Below are 23,850 nucleotides of genomic sequence, written 5' to 3'. Positions count from 1 at the left end.
GTTATGAGTAGCTAAACCTACCACGATTCATTGAATGGCCAGTTTGTAGGCGATTTTATTATGCACATAACAGAAGTTGTTACTTGAGCAAGGAAACATGATGTCTTTTATCTATTGGAACAGGATGTAATCTATTGCTGAGCTAGGTCATCTGCTTTTTTTTTTCAACAGCTGATATAGTTGGTTGTATGGTTGACTGGTTTAGTCAATAAGGCCACAAAAAGCAAATAGTGATATTTGAATGAATCTGACATCCACAGGCACACAGATCCTCTTTCCCTTGACTCCAGACAGGCTTCTCTGTTTCTGGATTGCTTGGTTTTTGTTTGGTTTAATTTTGGGACAAGGATTTGTCCATATTTCTTCATTCTCTTCCTTTCTTCCTCCTTTGCTTTCTCTAGTTTTTGTACCATTCTGGACTGTATGTGTTTTGTATCAGTAAAGCATCTAAAGACAAATTTTTCAATACAACCTAGGAGTAACTCTTTCTAGCCCCCCAATACTAAACTAGATGTGTATGTACACATGTGTGTTTGTGTGTTCCCATGTGTGTGTATTTCTGTGAGGTTGTTGTGTGATTATGCATGAGTACACAAACCTGTAGAGGACAGAGGTCAAGACTGGGTGTCTTTCCTTCGGAACCATTCCCCCTTATTTTTTGAGGTAGTGCCTCTTACTACTCATTGGGGCCTGGAACTCACTGTTTAGGCTAGTCTGACTAGGCAATGAGCTCCAAGTTTCCATGCACTGGCTGGTTTTGTGTGTCAACTTGACACATGCTGGAGTTATCACAGAGAAAGGAGCCTCCCTTGAAAAATGCCTGCAATGAGATCCAGCTGTAAGGCATTTTCTCAATTAGTGATCAAGGCTGAGAGGGCCCATTGTGGGTGGTGCCATACCTGGGCTGGTAGTTCTGGGTTCTATAAAAAAAAGCAAGCTGAGCAAGCCAAGGGATACAATCCAGTAAGCAGAACTCCTCCATAGCCTCTGCATCAGTTCCTGCCCTGTGTGAGTTCCTGTCCTGACTTCCTTTGGTGATGAACAGCAATGTGGAAGTGTAAGCTGAATAAACCCTTTCCTCCCCAACTTGCTTTTTGGTCATGATGTTTTGTGCAGGAATACAAACCCTGACTAGAGACAATCCCCCTATTTCTTCTTTGCCAGTGTTGGAAACTTGGGTTATAACATGAGTGCTAGGAACCAAATTCAGATCCCAGTGTTAGACATGGCAAGCACTTTGCTGATCGAGCTACCCCCTAGCCCCACAGGATTTTAGGTTTTAAAACTTAACAGCATCATAATCTTACTTAGTATGTGTATATATGTTGGGGGTCGACTTTTAGCAGAAAGCGGCTATCAGCTTTGCAGCCATCTTGAGCCATATACCCTGACATGAGACTTGGATTACAATAGCCTACAACAGCTGAGCACACTCTGATAATCTTGGTTTAGATACCTTGGGTGTGTGAGATTAAAAGTGTGTGAGATTAAAGCTGTGTAACTTAAGAGTTTGACTTAGAAGTGTAGAGATCAGATTTAGAGACAAGACCTAAGGGCATGATTAAAGGTGTGATTTAGAGGCATGGCTTAGAAGTGAGACATATAAAAGGCAGAGACAGACAGAGATCAGAGAATCAGACAGAGGAGACAGAGAAGAAGAGACTTCAGAGAGTACAACTTGGAGTACAACTTGGAGTAGGAATTAGGCATTAGGTAGCAGGCACTTGGGAGAGAACTTGGAAGAAGTAACTTGGAACTTGGAGGCACTAGGAACTAGGAATTAGGAACTCAAGACTTGGGACTTGGACTAAGAAGAGAGACTGAAGAATAAACGGGACTGAAACACACTCTGTCTGGTTTCCATTCCTTTCGACCGCCCTCACTCTCTCTCTCTTGCTGGAACCCCGACCCACAGACTGGAGCGGCAGCTTGGGCCGGGATACAGTGGCTGCCAAACAGGGGGCAGCCCGGGCCTCAGCATTTTGCTTGGGCCACAACATTTTTTGGCACCCGAACAGGGACTCCAGCTTAGGCCTCAACATTTTTATATATAGCATATATACATATAAATTTTTGCTAAGCATCATACTTATACTGCTTAGTGTACTTTCATCAAATTGCCAGGTTTTTTTTTTTTTTTTTTTTTTTTTTTTATCAAGGAGCCAGTGATCAGATATACAAACAATTTACAGCTTCATTTCTGTATGTATATGTGTCTGGTATCTGGTCAGAATATTAATGTTTTTCTTGGGTTGAACTTTGAACCATGTTTCCCATGTCAAGGCAAGGCTGCTGGTGATGTCAACCTTTGGGACATTCTGAGTGGCTCTGAAGTATATGGATCTAGAAAGTCATGGAGTATGTACTAAAATTCAAAGATGGTTGCCAGTAATCTTTTTTTTTCCCCTGTAATTCAGCCTGGTAGCCATTATAAATCAAACCAAATTTTATTTGTGAACAAATTGTGGCTGTGTTCACATCATGTAGCTTCTCCAAATTGAATTTTCTGAATCTTTTGGAGAAGTTATTAATTAATGTAGCTACAATGGAAGTCTAACTTATAAGTAGACATAAGAAACTGGTCCTATCTATTTTATTCTTGTTTTTTTTTTTTAATCAAGCATACTTTCTAATAAGTGATTCACAACAAATTAATAAATAATTTGTTTAAAAAATAAAATGGATTTAAACTAGTGTTAAAGTTGTTTTACACTATAAAAGAACTCATGACATCAGCAGGTGACATTTATTTTTATCAAAGGATCTCCTTCATGACTCTGGAAAGTTTTCATCTTCAGCAGGTCTGTTTGCCCATACATGTGGTGGATTCTACAGAGAAAGTAGCCCAATACCCATACCAATAATGCCAATCATTTCAGCAAACACTTACTCCATGTTTGCTGTGCAGCATATACTATAGAAAGTGTTTTGTGTAGACTCTCTCATTTGATCTTAGCATCTCTTTGGTTCATAGATAGAGTCTGGCATTATTAACCCATTTTAAAGATGAGGAAATCAAGACATCATGTTCTTGGGTAGATTACCCAAAGTCCCATAGCTAGTAAGTGATGCAAATGAAACTGAAACTGAGCCAGCACTCTGAAGGATCATTATTATGCTCTCATCACAAACCCATGCCATATTAACAGTAGTCTGCCTGTATCACTTTCCAGGAGGAGGAGGGAATCGGTAGAAGAATGATGGAGCCTGAAGGTCAGAGGTCAGAGGAGAAAGGACCTCTATGATCATCTCACTGGCTCCTCTTCTGTTATATGGGAAGCAAGAGGAGCAGGATGCTCATTTATCTGTCCAGGTTCCCCAGCCTTCGTGGGCAGGGAAACTAGATTGGCCTCTGCAAGTCTGTCTCTGCTGTAAGAGTTATAGAGACCAGGGCTCATTAAAGATTCATGTTCTATAGATAAATTTCCCTGCAGTCCTTTATTTAATTTGGCTCAGGCATCTGGGGAATTGACTAATGTCACTGTAAACACAGAAGGTTCAGGACTCTAATTATAGGAAAAAAAAAGAAATCATTATTGATGAATCTAAAGAACTGAGCCTCAAATTGCATAGTTAATACCCCAATATTTCCAAGAGACATACTTCAACTTAATTTTTATGTTCTTTCTAAACAAAAACATTCTTGATGAAGAGGCAGGCCTTCTGGCTTGTGGCACAGAAACAGTGAATATCTAGCAATGTACCCTCTGCTTCATCTCCAAACCTCTACTATTGCCAGGATGTGGGCTTCCTCTTTTTTCCTTTTCTCTCTTTCTTTTTTTTTTCTTTCCTCCCTAAAGGCTCTTATGATGGGCATTTTTAATTAGGACACTTGTGATGCACAAATGGGATCTACATCTGACAGCTTCCGTCTCAACACATGTTTTCCCTCTCGTTCATCCATCTTACTTGTCAGCCTCCCTTTTCCTCTCCGCCTGTGTTTGAAATGCTGTCCCACACATCCTTCCATTATATGAGGGAAATTTGACACCTGGGGAGGCAATATTTCCTCTTGCTCTAACTGTGTGGAGGGCACAGTGGCCATTTCTCAAAATAGCAGAGTCAGCAGTATTGAGGACATTAGTGCTTTGTAGAGGAAACCAGAGGGTTTTTTCTTTCCTGATGAGATGCAAATTGTACATTCTATATCTCCCATCAGTGAAAAACGTCACTTTGCCTTGAATACTTATGCAAGCACCTTGATATCAATTAAGAGGTTGTGACACATAGCATTGACATTCCATTAGACCTTGCCTTTAGTTATGTGTCGATTAGAAGCAGAAACAAGAGGTGTGGGGTGGAACTTGAAATATCCTAGGCTCAGGTTCAAATAAAGAATCCAGAACCTGGTTGCTTGCTTTGAGACAAGGTGGTATGGTGGTATGGCAGCCGTTTATCATAGAGGGTTGTATCAGGTTACAGGATGAATCCTGTGAGAGTAGGATCTTAGTCATTATTGTGGCACCAGGGTGCCTTGGGTCACAAGTGTCTCCTCGTAGTCCTCAGTTACAGACTGTTGCATGGTTTCTCATGGTTGTAACATGCTAACTCTATGTTAAGAACTTCCGTAGTGAGAAGGGCATTGGAATTTATTTAACCTTCCCTCCCTCCCTCCCTCCCTCCCTTCCTTCTTTCCTTCCTTCCTTCCTTCCTTCCTTCCTTCCTTCCTTTCTCCTCCTCCCCCTTCTTCTTCTTCTTCTTCTTCTTCTTCTTCCTCTTCTTCTTCTTCATCTTCATCTACTTCTTCCTCTACATCTTCTCTCTCTCTCTCTCTCTCTCTCTCTCTCTCTCTCTTTCTTTCTTAAGCTTGGGGGCTATGTGTTTCTTAAAACTTTATAGAGTATTTACTAAGTAGCACAGACATACTAGCACTAGTGCTCACGGATAGAAAAGACTTGGCTCTGGCTTCAAGGGCCTTGAAACTAATGGAAGGCACCGAGTTTCAGGAATGCCATGCTCACATACAGTCACACGTAGAATTGTAGAGATAGGGCACGCAGTTGAACCTCCTTACTGAAATACGTAAGATCGTCTAAATGTTACTGGCACAGATGTGGGTGAAAGTGCCATTTCACCATTCAGCCAGGCTGAATTCAAATTCAACAACTTCTGGAGTGTGTATTGTCAGTTTGAACATTCATAGTCTATTAGGCATGCTGTTGTCAGCCTGTGGTGTACTGATTAAAAAATGTATTCTTACGCCTCTCCCCTTTCTCTCTCCACCCTCCTTCCCTTCATCTCCTTCCCCTCTCCCCTCTCCCACTCACTGCCAGCTCCATACCCTACTCTGTTTCTTCTCTTCCTTCTTTCTTTTTTACTGGGGGTGGGGAAGGTACACTGAGGATGAAACCTTGGGCCTTACAAGAGCTAGGCAAGTGCTCTGCTGTGGATATACACCTGAGTCCCTTTTAAATTTTGAGTTAGGGCCTTGGTAAATTGTTCGTGTGACTTCAAAACTTGTGAATGTCTGGCTTCCATGTAGCTAGGATTACAGATAAATGCTTGTGCCTTGACCATAGTTTTATGCATGCTAAAGGGATGGGAAGCTATTTGACTGTAGTTATAATATAGTAGACACTTTAAATAATGATAGAATCAGATGGTTTGAATGATATAACTTGAGGGATATAGAAATATCCCATGACTAACAAAATTTTTCTTCTCTAGTATACTAGCATACTTAGAACCCTACCACTATTGATTGCTTGGGCCATCTCTAGGGAAGATGCATGAAAAGGGAAACTTTCTCACAGAGAGGGTAGGTAGCAAAAGAATGCAGAGATGTGGAGCATGACGTAACAGAAGTGTGATAGACATGTGAAGGGGCTTTGTATATGATGGGTACTAAAGCCAGGGAGGGCTACCACTGAGTTATAGCTACCACCCAAAGGAATTCACTTTAGAGATGGAAGATCCCAGAAGAAAATGACACCGTGCACATGGATAGATATGTTACATTTTAGCAGGAATAAACTAAAGAAAAACATAAAGGTCACAAGTATCTGGTGAATTCCTCTAAAAGCACAAAGTCTTTTTTCATGAGGAATGCAAGGACTTTGGGACTCCCCACAGCTGCTCCAGGGCATCCTTATGTTCAACCTCTTCTCAAAGCACTACCAAGCTTTAATTTGACTTCTCTCATTCATTTTCCCCATGAGCACATGAGGGAATTTTCTAGAGGCTTCATGATATTTGTTTTATAAGTGCTTGAACACAGAGATAGATATGAGATTAGGCTATCTTCTACTAAGCTGGAGACATTAGGTATTTGTAAGAAAGGTGTAAAACATTACTATTCCTGTGATCTTTCTGTTTGGAAAACATTATTTTTCATCATATATATTAATTTTGTTAGATATCATTTATTCATTTAAAAATTAAATGATGATTTAGGGTTCTTTTCCATCTTGAGTTTCATTATGACATTTTTACACATCAGGTCATCATACTTCCTCTAAATAATTCCCTCTCCCACTGGCCTCCCCCATGTCCCCTATTCCTCTCTGGTGGGTCCCCTTCCTTTCCCCAGGTAGTCATCCTCTCTGTTTTCATGAGACATTATCTGCCATTCAATTTAGTGTGTTAAAGATTTCTCAATTAAATTTCTAGTGTGGCAAATACTGATAGGCAAGATCCAATCCACAACCCACTGTGTGCTGTCTTCAGTGCAGGGCAGTGAGTAGTACACAGGAAGAAGTGCTTTGGAAAAGGAAGCAAGAATTTGGACTCCTCAGTAGTTCTTAACATGTAAAAGTCCCAAAGTAAAAACATTTGAGGATTACTGGCCTTGTCGGGATACTGGGTAAGGCATATGGTATAGAACAGATAGACTTGGGTGGTAAGTTGGGGCATTTTACATTATTTCTACATTTATTTAGTGTGTCTATGTGTGGGCATCTCCACACCACAGCACATGTATAGCCATCCAAGGACAACTTGTTAGAACCAGTTCTCTTTTTCTCCCAAGTGAGTTCTGGAAATTGAACTCAACTTTTCAGCCTTGGCAGCAAGCACCTTTATAGGCTGAGCCACCCCACAGGCTCTATGTTGGGGCCTTGAGTTATGAGGTGAGTATTGACTTTATTCTGTAAGCCCATAGGCACCTTGGAGGTTACTGTGGCTATGACCAGTCAAATCCCTGTTGTTCTTTGGAAACTGACTCTGGGAAGAGTGTAAGGGGGCATATTTGAGGAAAGGAAAAACAAAAGACCAGGGATGCCAACTGAGAAGTGTGCAGCTGAGAAAGCAGGACAGCCTGACTGGAGGTGAGAGTATGGGAGGGTGTTGGGGGTGACAATGGGAGTACAAGATCATGAGGGAGGTGTTTCTTCTTGAGACCTCTGCCACTGTTGAGGTGTAGCTGCAGAAGATGCCACATTTCTCATGAAATCAATGAAGTTGTTTTATTAGTGTCAAATGCAGCAAGTGAGATCTTTCTAAATGCAAAGTCTTGTGACAGGTGCCATCATTAAACACCAGATATGAGGCTTTAGATTCTGACCTCAGGGCTCTTATGCGGATTGAGTGGCTTAACTCTTTGTGCCTAATGTTTCTCATCTGTAGAATGATGGCAACATTTAGTACTTAAACTACAGCGTTAATGGGATGTGAATTCTCATTAATAAAACACTTGTCAAGCTATCTTGCTTAGATCAACTCTTGTTGATCTTGAGTGGCTGTGGTGGTTTGAATATGCTTGGCCCAGGAAGTAGCATGATTAGAAGGTATGGCCTTGTTGGAGTAGGTGTAGCCTTGTTGGAATAAGTGTGTCACTTACTTTAAGTGGGCTTTAAGACCCTTGTCCTAGCGGCCTGAAAATCAGTCTTCTCCTGTTTGTCTTTGGAACAAAATGTAGCACTCTCAGCTCCTCCTGCATCATGCCTGTCTGGATGCTTCCATGCTCCCATCTTGATGGTAATGGATTGAACCTGGAAGCCAGCCCCAATTAAATGTTGTCCTTATAAGAGGTGTCTTAGTCATGATGACTGTTCACAGCAGTAAAACCCTAACTAAGGCAGTGTCGAAGGCCCCTTTTCTACAGTGGCATTATTGAGAGATAATGAAACTTTATGAGCTAAAGCCTAGTGGTGGGTTTTGGGTTTAAGGCACTTTTGAAGAAAACAGCAGTGGCTCAATGCCTTTTCTAATTATTTTTTCTCCTCCATCCTGTCAAGAGGTTAAGTTCTACCATATATTCCCTCTATCATGTATCACTACAACCACAAAGTAACAGGGCCAGTTCATCATGGATTGACATCTTCAAATCTAGAAAACTTAAACAAACCCTTTCTCTTCATGAGCTGGGCTATTTCAGGGAATTGTTATGGTGACATAGAGCCGCTGCCGGACCAGAGATTGGGGTACAGACCTTGATCTTGACTAGACTCTTGCCTGGGTATGAAAGTGAGGAAAGTGGACAGCATTTCTTGAGCTGAATCCATTAAACATGGTCAGGTCCTCGAGAGCCCAGATTTCTGTTCCCATTTTCACATCTATGAGAGTAATGGAAAACTTGAAAAGATTGGCTTTTGGAAATATTAGGTACCTTGATGTGATAAGTTTGCCTTTGTTATTTGTTTGCTGTGGTTTCTTCATGTGCAGCACCTAACCAAGAATGTGGAAGGATTTGGGGGATTAATGGTTACCTGTGCATGTGGAGACACAGTGGGGACATAGCTAGTAAGGCATTGCTTGGAGGCTTAACTAAAATGGCCTTGTGCTTTATTTTCAAATGTGAAATCTGCATTTCATTCCATAATATATCTTGGTTTATTTTGGTATATAAAACAGTTTAAATGACTTTCCATTAAGGATAATGATGCTTTACTGGGCGGTTCCTTGTTTATTGAATACCACCCCTAGTCCACTCTGCTGAGTAGTCCCAGCGGTGCTGGGATTTTGAGTAGTGGGGACTTAACCCAATTATACATTATACAGTAGGGAAAAAAAAATCCAAACCACCTCTATATATGCTTTGCTTCTTTGCAGGAGAAACAATGAATCATGAAGATTAATCGTGCCTTTTCTTGTGAGTTTAATAAATAATATCAGTTTACAGGAAGGATGAAAAGTTGATATATGTAATTAATGCTGAGTGAAAATGCCGGAGCCAGAGATTTGTACAAAATGCTGTCTTTTTAAATATATGGAAGGGTGGTTTCGTTTTAAAATTCATGAAGGCTTGGGTTTAAACTCAGCAGTGTTCTCTGCAAAGGTAATTGAAGAACACCCCCGAATCTTCCATTTCCCCACCTCTCAGAAAAGAAGGAATAAAGGACTTCTACAAATAAACTAAGGTTCTTGGATTGCATTAAGTACCAGGGACAGGAATTTAACCTGGATTTCAATTATAAATAGATTTTTCAAAAATTGGCCTGAATGAATTCCTTCTGGTACACGTAGAAAAGACACCAGCACAACAGACATATCAGATAGTTGGTCTGTCAATCACATTTCAACCCTGGTATCCTAGAGGCAGACTGGCTCTACTGTAGGCTTCTCTGTAGGATTTAGCATGAAGTAAGAAGAATTATCTATTACTTATTATTGGAAGACATGTTTAACATGAGTTTCACCAAGTTGTTGAGTCTAAAATCAGTTTCCAGGATACTCAGACGCTAGAAAAACAGGTCAAATGTCACCATGAAGAGGCAAGAAGGACACACAGCATGCTGCCCACTAACTGAATTGGTCCTTCAGGACTTCAATACCGAGTAATAATAGTCATAACAATGATGGTAATAAAAGCAACAGTAATAATAATGATGACCGTATGTGTCATGGGTTCCAGGATCTTTTTTGATTTAATTTTCAAATATGTTTGAAAATTAAAGAGCCTCAACTATCAGCTGGGATGTGTTGAATGTGCTCTGAACACTGGGTGACAGTGGGGAATTACTGTTAGATTTCTTAGGATAGATAATGGTATTGGAGTCGAAATGCACATCCATTTTTATTCTTTTCAAAGATTTAAGAAACATGTTGTGTGCGCGCGTGTGTGTGTGTGTGTGTGTGTGTGTGTGTGTGTGAATGTAGTGTGGTAGTGAATGGAAAGGGGCATCAGATACCCTGAAACTGATGTTCCAGGTAGTCTTACTCAGTGTGGGTTGTGGCTTCTGATGAACTTGGGTCCTTTACAAGAGCAGCACTGGTCTATAACTGTTGAGCTATCTCTCTACCCCAACCGCAGTATATTCCTCTATTTATGTACAGTGTGTGCTAAACTACTCAAGGGCTAAAATTTCATGATATTAACCATTTACCTTGAACTGATTTGGTAGTGAAGTTAGGTTAAAACATTAGAAATATGCATACACACACCCACACACACATTACACACATACACACATAAATGTAGGAGAGAGAGAGACAGAGAGAGAGAGAGACAGAGAGAGAGAGAGACAGAGAGAGAGACAGAGAGAGAGAGAGCAAGATCTTCCCAAAATTATAAAACATTAAAAATTAAAAATTTGGGAGATATATATATATATATATATATATATATATATATATGTATATATGTATATATATATATATATATATGGCTGTTTATGGCAAAATTTTTATGTACATTTGGATTTTGTTAACAATAAAAGGTTAAAAATCAGACAAGAAACAATGATGTACCTATTAGTTACTTACCCGTAGATGCAGCAACCATAACTGGCTGACCCATTGCATGGCAAGGTGTGCGTTAAGCAATAAGCTACAAAGAGCGACAAACAGGAATAAAGCTTGTCAGATACAGTGCCAGAGAGGATACACCTTGGGTGGGTGGGGTGATGGTCGGAAAAACAGGGCCAGCAGAGGAATTTCTGTCAGAGGCCCATAAAGCTTGCATGCTTAGCACTCTCTCTTCTCTCTCTCAGGCTTCTGCTTTATATGCTGACATCAGAGTCTGGGGGCAGGGGGGAGGGCACGGGCAGCCTACCAACTTTTTGCTTAGCCTTGCGTCTCTCAATGAGACAGCCTCTCATGGGCAGGTCTTTTGACTTCTTTATCCATCTTTACACAACTCAAAGCCCACAGAACACAAGAGTTGTCCACTGCTTATTGAATAACTTATGTATAAGCTCTCCTTGTCTTTAATATTCCTTTCCTAAGTATAACCTCATTTGACGTGAACTGCAAATAGTCACATGGTCATACAGTCGATATGTCTTCATATGGTTACAGGACATGTGGCTGCGACTAATTTGCTAACAGCTAACGCTGAATAATGTTAGTGACCATCAGATCAGTTAAAAGACTTAAGAGCAAAAGACTAAATTTTCCTTCAGAAGAAATTATGCCTCAAGAGGCCATCATCAGACTGTTGCCCATGTTATTACCTTGATCCTCTGTAGAATTTAGATTCAAGGTCAAAACAAATTTTACTGGAATTTCTAGACTCTTGGCTTACTTTACAAAATTCAGACTCGTCAAATTCCACAATTTTGTGACCTGGTTCCATAATGCACTGGCCCCTCCTTCACCCGCCCTAGATATAGACATGCATAACTTGGTTCTGTATTACTGGGGAGCTTTAATGCAAAACCAGAGAAATAAAAACAGTTGCTATTCCTCCTACGAGTCACTGGAGACACAGAGTGTGTCTAAAATGGCCATTGCCCTTCTGAGGCTGGAAGGAAGTAAGGCCTCTGGATGGCTAACTCGGAGCTTCAGAAATGAAGGCAGCTGCTTGACAAACATTCACCCGGAAAGCTCAAATATCTGAGTGACAGCTTAACCACATTTCCCCTCTGTGGCACCATATTGGGTCTGGATGCTGAGCCAGGTGACACTGAAGGACCTCTGAGATCCACACACGTGTTTAACAAGCACTGTGCCGAAGGGCTTGCTTTGAAGGACATGTAAACTTCTCCTGAACCAGTCAATCTCCATGCATGCAGTGTGGATGGGGACACCTGGGCATCAGCGGGAAGATCGTTTCCTTCAGTAATGCAAGCCTAGAGAGGATTCCTCTTGAGAGCTTTTCTTTATGATGGATTTTCTTTATTTACAATGAACCTGGGACTTACATTTTGCAGCTGGCCCTTGCTCACTGACATGACTGAAACACAGCTTCTGCAACAATAATTCGGGTGTTATTTGAAACACAGTAGCCCAGACCTTGACTCTGTTCACACTAGGAGGAAAATTAAACCAGAAACTATTACATTCTGGTAACTCCCTTTATGGTGGCTTTGGAAACTCGTGGGTGAATGTGGAGTGTGACCCCCGCAAAGACTGTAGGGGAAGACAACACCCTGTAGGTGGCTTGGGAAAAGATTTCAACTTCTCTCTAATACCTGGACTAGACTCCTCCTCTTGTCAAGCACTCAGGAACTCCCATATCAATTCTCAGCCCAGCTGTTAGAGCATGTTAGAAACCTGCTCCCTCCGACCGTCATTGTTCTCTCTCTCTCTCTCTCTCTCTCTCTCCAGTGTCTCTATGTGTAGGCCAGGTTCACATTAAACTTGAAATCCTCTTGGTCCAAATTCTTTTGGTTTTTTTTTTTTTGTTTTTTTTTTGTTTTTTTTTTCGAGACAGGGTTTCTCTGTATAGCCCTGGCTGTCCTGGAACTCACTCTGTAGACCAGGCTGGCCTTGAACTCAGAAATCCGCCTGCCTCCCAAGTGCTGGGATTAAAGGCGTGCGCCACCACCGCCCACTTGAAATCCTCTTATCTTCTTTCCTCAGACTCCTAAATGTTGAGCAGAGTGATGTGTATCACTATGCCTGGTTGCCATTCTCTACAAAGGCTGTTACTTACAGTAGAGTTGGGGTGCCACAAATTGAACAGCTTTGGAGCAGCACACCCCAATTTCCCAAAGCTCCCATGGTCTTGAACAAGCTCCTCTTCATTGTGTGACTTGTGTAGCTCATTACGGAATGAGAATGAATAACATTTGCTTCAGAGGATTGTTATTTGATAAGGACTCACTAACTTAGAGGGAAAAACACACGTTCCTATGGATATGTGCTCTGGGCCTGGAAGACAAAAGAGGGTGCCAGCTATCCTGCTGTATTGTTGGTCTTAGTCTTTTAATACAAAGTGTCTCAATAACCTGGAGCTAGCTGGGGGCCAATCCCCACCAATCCTCAGGTCTCCATTTTCTATAGTGCTGGCATTACAGGTGTGTATGGCCATGCCTGGCTTCTTATGTGGGTGCTGGGGTCTGACCTCACATCACCATGTTAGCATGGTGCTCTTCCCCATTGAGCCCACCGATGACAAGTTGAACCCACAGATATCAAGTTATAGCAAGCACTTTGTCGACTGTTTCTATTTTTTCCAGTGCTGGGAATGGAACCCAGAAGCCTCGTCTGGCATTCACACCCAGCCCTCGTGTTCGGTGTGTTGGTTTAAATTCTGAAACAAGGTCTGATTAGCTTACTTAGGCTTGAAACTCACGCCACACCTCAGCAGACCTTCAATGTTCAGTCCTCCTGCCTCAGCCTCCTGAGTGTATGGGATGGATAGGCCTGAGCCCTCAGGCCTGGCCACAACTTTTATATTGCTTTATATTGCTTATATTGTCACATTTATGTATACATTTATGTATAAATGTGACAGGAGTTTTACAGAGACAACCTCAGTTACGGCTTTGCTTTTAAAGTTGAGGCTAGGAAGCTGGACAGAGCCTTACCTGTGTTCTCAGTAGACTATAAATACTTCATCAGTGACCTCAGGGAAGCTAGGACTGTTCAGCATAGGGCTGTGGTTTTGGTATTGGTCACTGTCACCTTTTACTTTTCTTAAGTCCTCTAGATGGGATTTGAACCAGGACCTTCAGGAGAAGGCTCTCATTCCCTTTTATTTCAGGTGCTGCCCCAGAGAAGGGGCTGAAAGCCGCAGGGGCCCATCCAATTGCAGGAGAAGCAGGGACCACCGGGCACTTCTCATGCAAATATATTTATTCAGTCACTTCAGGCTCTAGGTGCCAGTTTGTTAGAAGCTGCTGGAGGTGAGGGAGCCAGTGTGCTACCTTGTAGGAGACTCCTGGGTGGGTTTTATGTTAGACAAATGAATTATGATGGGAGAGTCAGTTTCCTCTGATGCCGATCTGCTCTGTGCACTGCCAGCTTCACGCTCAGCTGGTAGAGCTTCTTGAGTCATCATGAAAAGCTTTATTTCTAGCCACAAGAAGGTTTAAGGTCAGAAGAAGGACACAGTGCTGAGACTGTAAAAGCTCAAGGGATTTGTTGAGTGATGAGACCTTCTCTAGCATACAGAAAAATAAAAGGCCCGTTTTTCCTCCTTGTCAAACTTAAAATTTATTGAGACAACAGGAAAACAAACTTGGGAAAAATTATTCCCCAAACGTTATGCTTTCAAGCTTCCTATTTCACTGAAAAAAAAAAAACCATTCTCTCTCAGCAAGCAGCGAGTGTGACAGGAAGGAGGGAGACACCCTTCGAATTTGCGTGAAGATTGGCCCAGAATATAAATGGATTCACAAGCTATTCTTGTGCTCTTGTTGAACCTGCTCTACAGAAGAGGTCATGCTTAGGGTTTTAGCTCAGGAATACTATCTACACAATGACCAGTGAGCCTCTCTCTGTATCTACATACTATAGATACCCAGTTCAGGGCTCCAAAGGATACTGCTGGCTGCTTCTCTGCAGTGTAGATGAAGAGAGAGGATCCACCACAGAATCTGTCATATTATATCTTAAGCCAGGCCTTGATTCAGAGCCAGTATGTATGCTCAGTGATGAATGTGGGCTGAGATCTCATCATGGCTGAGTTTATGTTCCCGAGGAAGCAGCTGATCAGTCTGAAGAGAGATCTGCAGATCATTAGATGGATGCTGGAACATTTCCTTCAGGATAGAGATATCTAGGATATGGTACTGGGATGGCCATCCGTGTCTAGACCAAGTGTCACTGATGGCAGGTGCCTCACTCCGGGCAACTTGGTTGGACTTGAAAATGATTGATTTTCTCATCTGTACACAAGGAAAATGAAGACTGTCTTAAATGATAATCGACCAGACAGCCTAGTACTGACAGCTGATGAATCTGAACCTGCGATGCATGGCTAACTGTGTTATTTGAGCCTTTCCTTCTTCCTTTAAGTGGCTTCACAGAATCTTCAGGTCTTATGAGAACCTCTTGCACCAACCACAGTGGAAAGTAAAATCTTTATTATTTTGGTTTAAATGTGTGTATCTTCTGACATCTAGCTAGGAGAATGACCCTTGGAAGGTGATTTCTACAAAGAAGATAGCAACATCTGAGCTGATGTTTGTATTGCCTACTGACCAGGCTTTACAAAGAATAGCTCATCCCCTCTCTATGGTGTGCAAGACTGCATTGATTTTTTTGTTGTTGTTAAAATTAAACTATATTGATAAAATGTTATTGTGTGGGTCATAGCTTTATATTGCTGCTCCAAAAGATTCACTGTGCTGGTGGTCAGTTTCAAAGCTGGAAGGATGAAGAGAACAAAGGGTTATCCAGTAGGTGTTTTACTCTGACTTAGAGAAGAGGGAGAGCCAGGGAAAATAGCAGAAAAACAGGCTAGAAGGAGTTATAACAGAGATCTGGAGAGTAAACTATTAGGTGATAAAACAAACAAACAAACAAACCAGCCATAAGAAGCTAGGGAATAGAGACATTCTAATTGCAGTTGGTTTTGTTTATAGAAGGTGTTTAAGTTATGAACAGATTGTATAGAACTCTGAAATGTTCAAAATTTAAGTGGAGTAGGGGTAATATGTTTTTCTTTCCAAGGTGAGTTTGATGTTTAAAAATTAATTAATTTTACACTTTTAATTTAGATATAATCACATAACGTGCCCCTTTCTTTTTCCTCTTCCCCCTGGATCCTCCCTTCAACTCCTCCTATTCCCCCAACTCACAAATCAATAGCTTCTCATTCTTTGATTATTTTTGTTTTACACACACACACACACACACACACACACACACACACACACTGCACAGATATATAAATATAATCCATTGGTCCAATTTATTGTTTGTATGTATAAAGTTTTAGGGCTGACTACTTTGTATTGGATAACTAATACGAAGCTTGGCCCTGGGAGAGGCTAATTCTGTCTTTCTCAGTGGTCACCAGTTATCTAAAGTTCTTTTCTAGGGGTGAGACCTCCTGAGATTTTTTTTTCTCCTCCTGTTTTAGCGCATCTGTTGATATTGTCATTCAGATTTCCTTTTTAATGCAGTCATTTCTATGCAGACTCTTTGGTATTTTGGCTCTTGCAGGCTTTCTGCCTTTTCTTCTGTCATCTTTTCTAGGCCATTAATGTGGGAGCTGGGATGTAGATGTATCCACTGGGGCCAGGCTCCCCTTGATCCACTGCTCTCTGTATTGTGTCCACTTGCAGTTTTCTGTAATGGTTTGAATTTTCTGTAAAAAGAAGTTTCTTTTATGAGGTTTGAGAGCTACACTGCTCTTTGGGTATAAGAATAAGATTTAGGAAATAGATAGGAATTATGCTGGCCTAGGAAAACGGTGGTAGTAGACTCTCTTCTAAGCTCCATGATCAGGCTAGCCATGGGTAATTGGCTAGATTTCTAGGGCTAGACATGAATTCCCTCCTGTTGAGTTGGTTATTACTAGCATGTGAGTGTCATTATTGCACCTTTATGGAAATCTTACCATACTGGGCATTATTGTGGTTCATAGATGCTGCGGCTAGGTAGAACTGTTAAGTTGCTTCCTTCTCTTGGCAGCTTATATAGTACTTTCTAGTGCTACAGAAGCTAGACTACAGTAAGGAGGCTTACAAATTAGATCTAGCTTGAGTTCTCTGTCCTGGAATGTGGTATACTATTTGACTGTAAAGAAAAATGAAGACATGAAGTCTGCAGGAAAAGGGATAGAGCTTGAAAGGATTATACTGAGTGAGGTAACCCAGACCCAGAAAGACAAATGCGGCATGCTCTCTCTCATCTGTAATTACTACCTCCAAATCCTTAGATAGAAGTATACACCATGGAGCAACTGAAGCCACTAGGAAGGTATAAAGGGACCATGGTAGTGGTACCTGAGAGGAAATAGCAGAATGCAGGTGATGTGAAGAAGGAAATGAAAAAATGAGAAGCGGGTTTCAATTGAGGAGAAGAAGTCAACACAGAATGAAGAGTGACGAGGGACAAATACAGCTAAGGTTGTTTGATAAAGCCTCAAGGAATCACCCTATTTTATATTTAACTAAAATTATACACAATATATGTTTGTGTGTGTATATATATATATATATATATGTGTGTGTGTGTGTGTGTGTGTGTGTGTGTGTGTGTGTGCATGTATACCTTAAACAAAGCTGTGTCACTTGATAACATGCCCCACAAGTACAATAGACCAACAAAAATCCCAGTACCATGTACAGTACTAGTACAAAGCTCCTTTCGAGTGTCTGGTCAGGGTAGCTTAAATGACTCCCAAAACGATATGTGTTTTTGTTTTTGAGACAACAGTTTTCCCCTTTTCTCTGAATGAGTGTTCATGTGTAAGCTTAAGGATGCTGATGGTGTTTTCTCTCCCAACCTGAAGGATGTTATTTACTACATAATGGGATTTTGGAATGACTGACAAAGCCATTCTAGGAAAGAACATGTTTTACAACATCGGCATAAAATGAGAACCCTAGTTACCCTTTCTTGACCAAGATCAGTTCATTAATACTTGACATGATCCAAATTTACTTTGAGATCTCTAAGCAGTTCTCAATCGAACTAGAATTTCTTATGTACATTAAGGTTCATATTTTTAAATAACCATTTTTTAAAAAAAAACAGAATGCAATTAATTAAACTACATGTCTTGGGAGAAAGGCTCACGTTTTAGCAATTATTTTTAACATAAAGAGGTGTTACGTATGGAGTCACTGTCAATTACTAGAAATAATTACATATTTTCTTGGGTAATTTCTTGGTAATTAAAGTATCGCTGAAGCGTATGATGCTTTGTTAATGAAAAGATTAAAAAGCTCACACAAGTTTATCATAGTTTGTTGAAATGTAGTTCAGTGTTTATTATCATAATTTCTGATTGTTATTGCATCACCTTGAATGGGATTAGTGAAGAAATCATGACTGTGAACTAAATAATAGCTCACCGAGTAAAAACTACATCATTCAAGGTGCAGCAGTAACAATCAGAAATTATGATAATAAACACTAAACCACATTCTAATACAGAACAAAACACTCCTAAAATATTTTTCCTTCTGATTTTCAAAGCATTTGTGACACTAATCGCAGGATTACTGAAGGGGAAAAAAACCCCACAAAACACCTCAACCCAGAATGCTGCGTTACTTATTTCTAAACATTCTATACCGAGTAGTATAAAACAAACAGAACTGTAAATAGAATTTTTATGAATAAAGGCATTTCCAAAATGAGGCCTTGCCTAAATTGTCTTTCATCTGGTTTACTGTGGGTAACACAATGTTAGTTTTCCTTCCCTTTGTTTTCCCGTTAGGAATAAAGCAGATCTGTGTATGCTCAAGGAGCTGTGGCCTGCAGAGTCATAGTGAAAACTACCCAATACATTACTCTTTATTTAGCTATTAGTATTAACCCATTCTTAGCTGGTAGGGTTTTCAACTGATAGTCTAAAGGAACTAGATTCTCAACTATGCACAGATGTAAAGAGATTAAATGGGTCTTTCTCAGGGATCCATAAATGTTCCTGGGAGGAAAGGAGGACCCCAGGCACACAGACAAACTCTTCCTGTGAAGTGCTGTCACCTTTGGTGATCTAACATAAGGCTATTTCTGAGACAGGAGAGTTTGGAGTTGGCAGAGTTGGCTGTTGTCAGCTCTGCACAGCTGGGCTTCTGTCCTTCCTTCCAATTCTACTTTCCTCAATGAAATTAGTCCTGAGAAGTAGAAATTAGTCACAGTGAAAGTATACCACTGAAATCAAGAAATGCTACCAATCAAAACATTTTTTTTTCAGTCAGTTAGTTTGTCATCTCACTACTGGACAGATGAATAATGGGCAATGTATTTAAAAATCATGTCAATCCAAACAGTTATCCATATAGAGGTTAATGAAGTCATGTCAAGTAGAAGCAAGGATTTCCAGTTAATTACCTTGTTAAAAATGATCTCTGGTCTGATCTATAAACCTGAGTGTATTGGAAGTATCTGGACCAGTGCTTTTGATTCAACTCCTTACTATTGATATGAAGTTTCCAGTCATATGGCTTTGTTCCCTCCCATATTCATCAATTTTATTCCACAAATACAACAGAGATACATGCTCCATAAATATGCTCTTTGATTTGGCCCTGTGCTCCTTGAGGCATGACAATTCTTTAATTTTCCAAAGCATCATTATTCTTTAGTGAAAGGTGAGATGGATAATAAGACACACAGCCAAGGACACTGGCTTTCTTCATATCTAATTTCCTACCCTCTATCACCTCATACTGTTTTCTGGCACTACTCCTCCATCTCCTTGCCCACTCCCTAATGCACCTTGGGTCCATGAACATGAACATGAAATGTCCTTGCCCTCAGTGTTTTCTATCCTTTCCCCCCTCAATGCCATCTTTCCAGTCTCAATGAGAGCCTTATCTTCTCAGGAAATCATTGCACAGTGTCTATAGTTCTCATTGATTTCTCTCTCAAACTGCCAAGCAGAGAGACTATTCTGCGGTGGTTCTTCAATGTGTAATTTGAATGCTAGCATGACAGTTCCATGTGTATAACAAGTACTATAAGTCCATGGTCCCCTTTAATCTTAGGAAAAGCCTAGGGGTTGACTGTTCCATAAAGGAGGAGAGGAGGAGAAGGTGAAGAAGAGAGGGGGTTTCTTCAGGACCAGATCCTAGTAGGATCAGTGTTTATGTCCAGACCAATTTATATTAGAGTTTTCTTCTAAAGAGAGTCCATTTAGAAAATTTTATTTGTAGCCAATAATTGGGAAGCTGGCTTTTACTGTAGTCTGATGGATGTAGTTAGACAGGGTTGGAGAAAGTGTTAAGAACATTTCAGTATATCTGCAGCCATATTTTTTTCTTCTAAGTCTTGTTTTTCTTTTTTTACCTCCAAACAACCACATTTTATTATATTAGTAAACATTTATATATTTCAAAATGGTTATATTTAAATACACTTCCACTGGGGTGTCAATCTCACAAAATTGTCCATTTTCTTTAAAATTATCATTTTGGGAAGTTACTCTATTTATTTTATTTTTTTTTGTTAATTCAACTTTCCAGTAAAATGATCTAATTCTGGACAGAAGGATTTTAGAAAGACTCAGGGCTGTGAATTGTTCTGCCCACATTTGAGCCTCCACTTGCTTTATCCCTTTGTGTTGTCAAACAGTTTTGATTTGTGTCTCTGGATCAAAACCCTGTTTTCATTTTGCTCTAGAGGCATTGTCTTAAACATCTCTCTCTCTCTCTCTTCACGTTGCTCAGATGTGTTTTTCTTGGCCGGAAGCCTAACTTGCCTGGATCACTTTGGTGTGGGTGCGACCCCAAGCTTTCCTACTGCCAATACTCCACTTGGCCATGCCAGCACAGAGACCAAACTCTCTCTTCCACCTGAGGAGCATAAAATGGCAAAGACAAGTGCTCAGGGCACTTTCCTGAGATGATGATTTAAATTATCATGCTCTCCTGGGGGCCTTGAGAAATAGGCCACTCTCTGATCATTTTTGAGCACTTGCCAGTATGCCTGAAATATGAGGAGCAGGAAAAGATGTGTCTGCTTTTCTAATTAGTTTTTTCCCCCAGTAAGTCATATCCCTTTCTTTTTAAGTGACGGAAAACATTAGGGTTCTTAGGAGATGTCTATTTTCCACAGAGGTTTACATCATCGTTTTATCTAATTATTTCTCAATTACAAATAATAATTAAACCAAATGGTGATGCAAACTGGAACAGTAACAATATATCTTTTTAGAAGAGCTCCCAAAGGAAACAGAACACCAGGGTTGACAAGTCTTTGTTCGCTCTCAACGCCCTGCACAGATGCAAAGGCACTGGCTCTGATTTGCAAACCATGTCTCACATCCCCTGACCTAGACCAAATGGGCAGACAGAAGACTTTAGCCATGAACTGTTTTCCATTTCAGTGCAGCTTTCGTAGTTAAAATAAATATGACCACTGCCACAAAAGTCAATCATTGTTGAAGGTATCCCTTTATTACCCTTTTCCTCTCCTCCTCTCTCCTCCTCCTCCCCTCCCCTCTTCTCTCCTCCTCCTCCCCTCCCCTCCCCTTCTCTCCCCTCTCCCTTCCCTTCCCTCCCTTCCCTCCCTCCTCCTCATCTTTCTCCTCCTCCTCCTCCTCCTCCTCCTCCTCCTCCTCCTCCTCCTCCTCCTCCTCCTCCTCCTTCTTCAAAGGCTGTCATACTCTCATGTACCCTAACTGGCCTTAGAATTCCCTCCTTGTGTTTCTATTTTCCTGAGTGATGGGATTATAGGTTGGTAGCACCATCCATATCTGGCTTTACAATGATCTGGGGATTGAAACTAAGGCTTTGTTCATAAAAGGCAAGTCCTCTTTGACTGAGCTACATCTCTACCTTGCAATCTCAGTATCTATGATGATACTTAACCAGGAGTCAGGAGAACTGACTCTGTGATGATCATATACCCGAGTTTGCCAGGCGAGTCCTGGTCCATGTTTCTCATCCTGAATTATCATGAATGGTCCTTCCTCCCACCCTGAAGATGTCCTCCTTAAGCCTCTTTTACAACTTACCAAATGGATGAATGAAGTGAAATTAGGCCCAGTTATTCTATGTGGCTTCTTTTGAGCTTATAGATGTCACAAGATTCTAAATCAAATTGCCCAGATAAAATCTTAAGATCCAACAAGAAAGTATCGAATGAAAATACACACTGTTCCTTGTCCTACTATACATAAAGTTAAATTTTGTAAAGCTTTAGGAGGAAATATAAGAAATATTGTTTTGACTACTTTGCTATAGACTACAAAACTTTAGGTGAGGCTTCATAAAAATCAGAAACATCAGTATCTCCAAAGACACTGTAAGGAAACTAAAATGTCACAGATGGGGAGAGAACATGATATGCATGTCTTGCAATGATTCTTATTCAAAATGTATGAAGATCTTTTATAAAGAGAAATAACAAATTACTTAATTTTTCAAAGAGAGAAAAAGTTATAAACAGTTCAAACTAAAAGGTTTAATAAACCTTTTAAATGGATAATAATATCATATATAATACATAATACATAATATATAATATATAATAGCAATCATATAATAATAATATAAAACGGTGCTTAGCACCACGAAAGCACACATTGAAACCACAGTCACATATTTTGAGTTTATTAACATTATAGAAATTTAAAAATTGTGATACTGCCAGATCCTAGGGAGTATGGGAGAAATTGGAATGCTTGCTTTGCTGATGGGAGTATAAAGGTATAACCACTTGGGGACGTTGACGGGCAGTTTCTTATAAAGTTAAACATCTACTTACCCTATAACCTGGCAAATCTTCTACATATCCAGAAATGAAAACAAGGCCTCCCAAGGGCTTGAATGTGAATGTAGCAGCTTAGCTGGCAATAGCTAGTTCCAAACTGAAACAGCTCCTTAGATTCCTAAAGAATCAGTAGAGAAACAATATCATATGACATTGACAGAGTCATGTGATAGAGCATAATGTAGCAAAGAAAAATGCTGTTGTCTGTTATATGTGACAATATGCGTAAGGGTGGAGAGAGAGAGAGAGAGAGAGAGAGAGAGAGAGAGAGAGAGAGAGAGAGAGAGAATGAGAATCCAGATTTACCTGAAGGACATAGTGCATTACATGATTCCATTTGTATAAAGCTCTGACATTGGGGAAAGTTATTCCTGCTGAGAAACTCAGTGGTTGCCTGGGGGACAGGTGTGTGTTTGTGTGTGTTTTCTTGAATGGAAGTTTTCTTGAATGGGGAGTGTTATCTGTGAACTTTCTAAGTTAAGAAGTGTTTAGTGTCTTTATCTGAGTGATGTAAATGAAGTGACTGTGTATTTATAGATAATATATATAAAAAGACAGTTGAGCATGCACTCTAGATGGGTGCATTTTTATGTAAATTATAGCTTAATACAATATGATAAAAATAAGTTACACTGCTTCTTAGCTGAGCAAGAACAACATTTTCCAAATATTTTAAAATAGCAGACTTCTGACTTGAGTTTTCTCTGCTTGAAATTATAAAATAGAGAAGATCAGAGCTGCTTTAATTGAAATGCCTGCCTCACCCTGTCCGACCCTCCACCCGGGTACCACACCAGCCTTCTGTAACTACCCAGTGGTGGAGCACCTAAGGCTTATGTGACATCCACTACACAGATCAGAGTCTGAGAAGTGGTGACTTGGTCTCACGGTTAATAAGTGACAAGGTCCTAGGAATCATGATTTGTGATCCACAACTGATATTTTATCCTCTCTGCATGTATAGGGAGTCTAAAGTTGTGTCCCAAACATTGTCAGAGAAATAGTGTGAGAATGTTCCTGGTTGCAGGGAGTCTATGGTCTACCCAAGGGTGTGAAATATTCACTCCATGAATGCCCTGAGAGGCATGAAGGGGTTTAGCTCACTTTACAGACCTCCAAGGGCTTTTCTTTTCTTTTCCTTTCTTTTCTTTTCTCTCTCTGCGACACGCTACCTCATCATCCGATAAGGAGAACGCCACACTCAGGATTCTTCTGACAGCATTTATTGAACAGCTCTTCAAGATGGAGAAAAGGGGAAGGACCCCGAGCTCAGAAAGCCCTCTGCTTAAATAGAGCTTTGGGAGACGTGCAGATCCTTCATTGGCTCAAATCTCTCATCCAATTGTCATACTCGGTTTTCGCGCCATGCGCAGGCGCATTCTCAAGTAAAGCTTCCGTGAAGAACCA

Source organism: Arvicanthis niloticus, chromosome 3, assembly GCF_011762505.2.
Source record: "Arvicanthis niloticus isolate mArvNil1 chromosome 3, mArvNil1.pat.X, whole genome shotgun sequence".
Lineage (NCBI taxonomy): Eukaryota > Metazoa > Chordata > Mammalia > Rodentia > Muridae > Arvicanthis > Arvicanthis niloticus.
Note: the sequence above shows the minus strand (reverse complement) of the source record.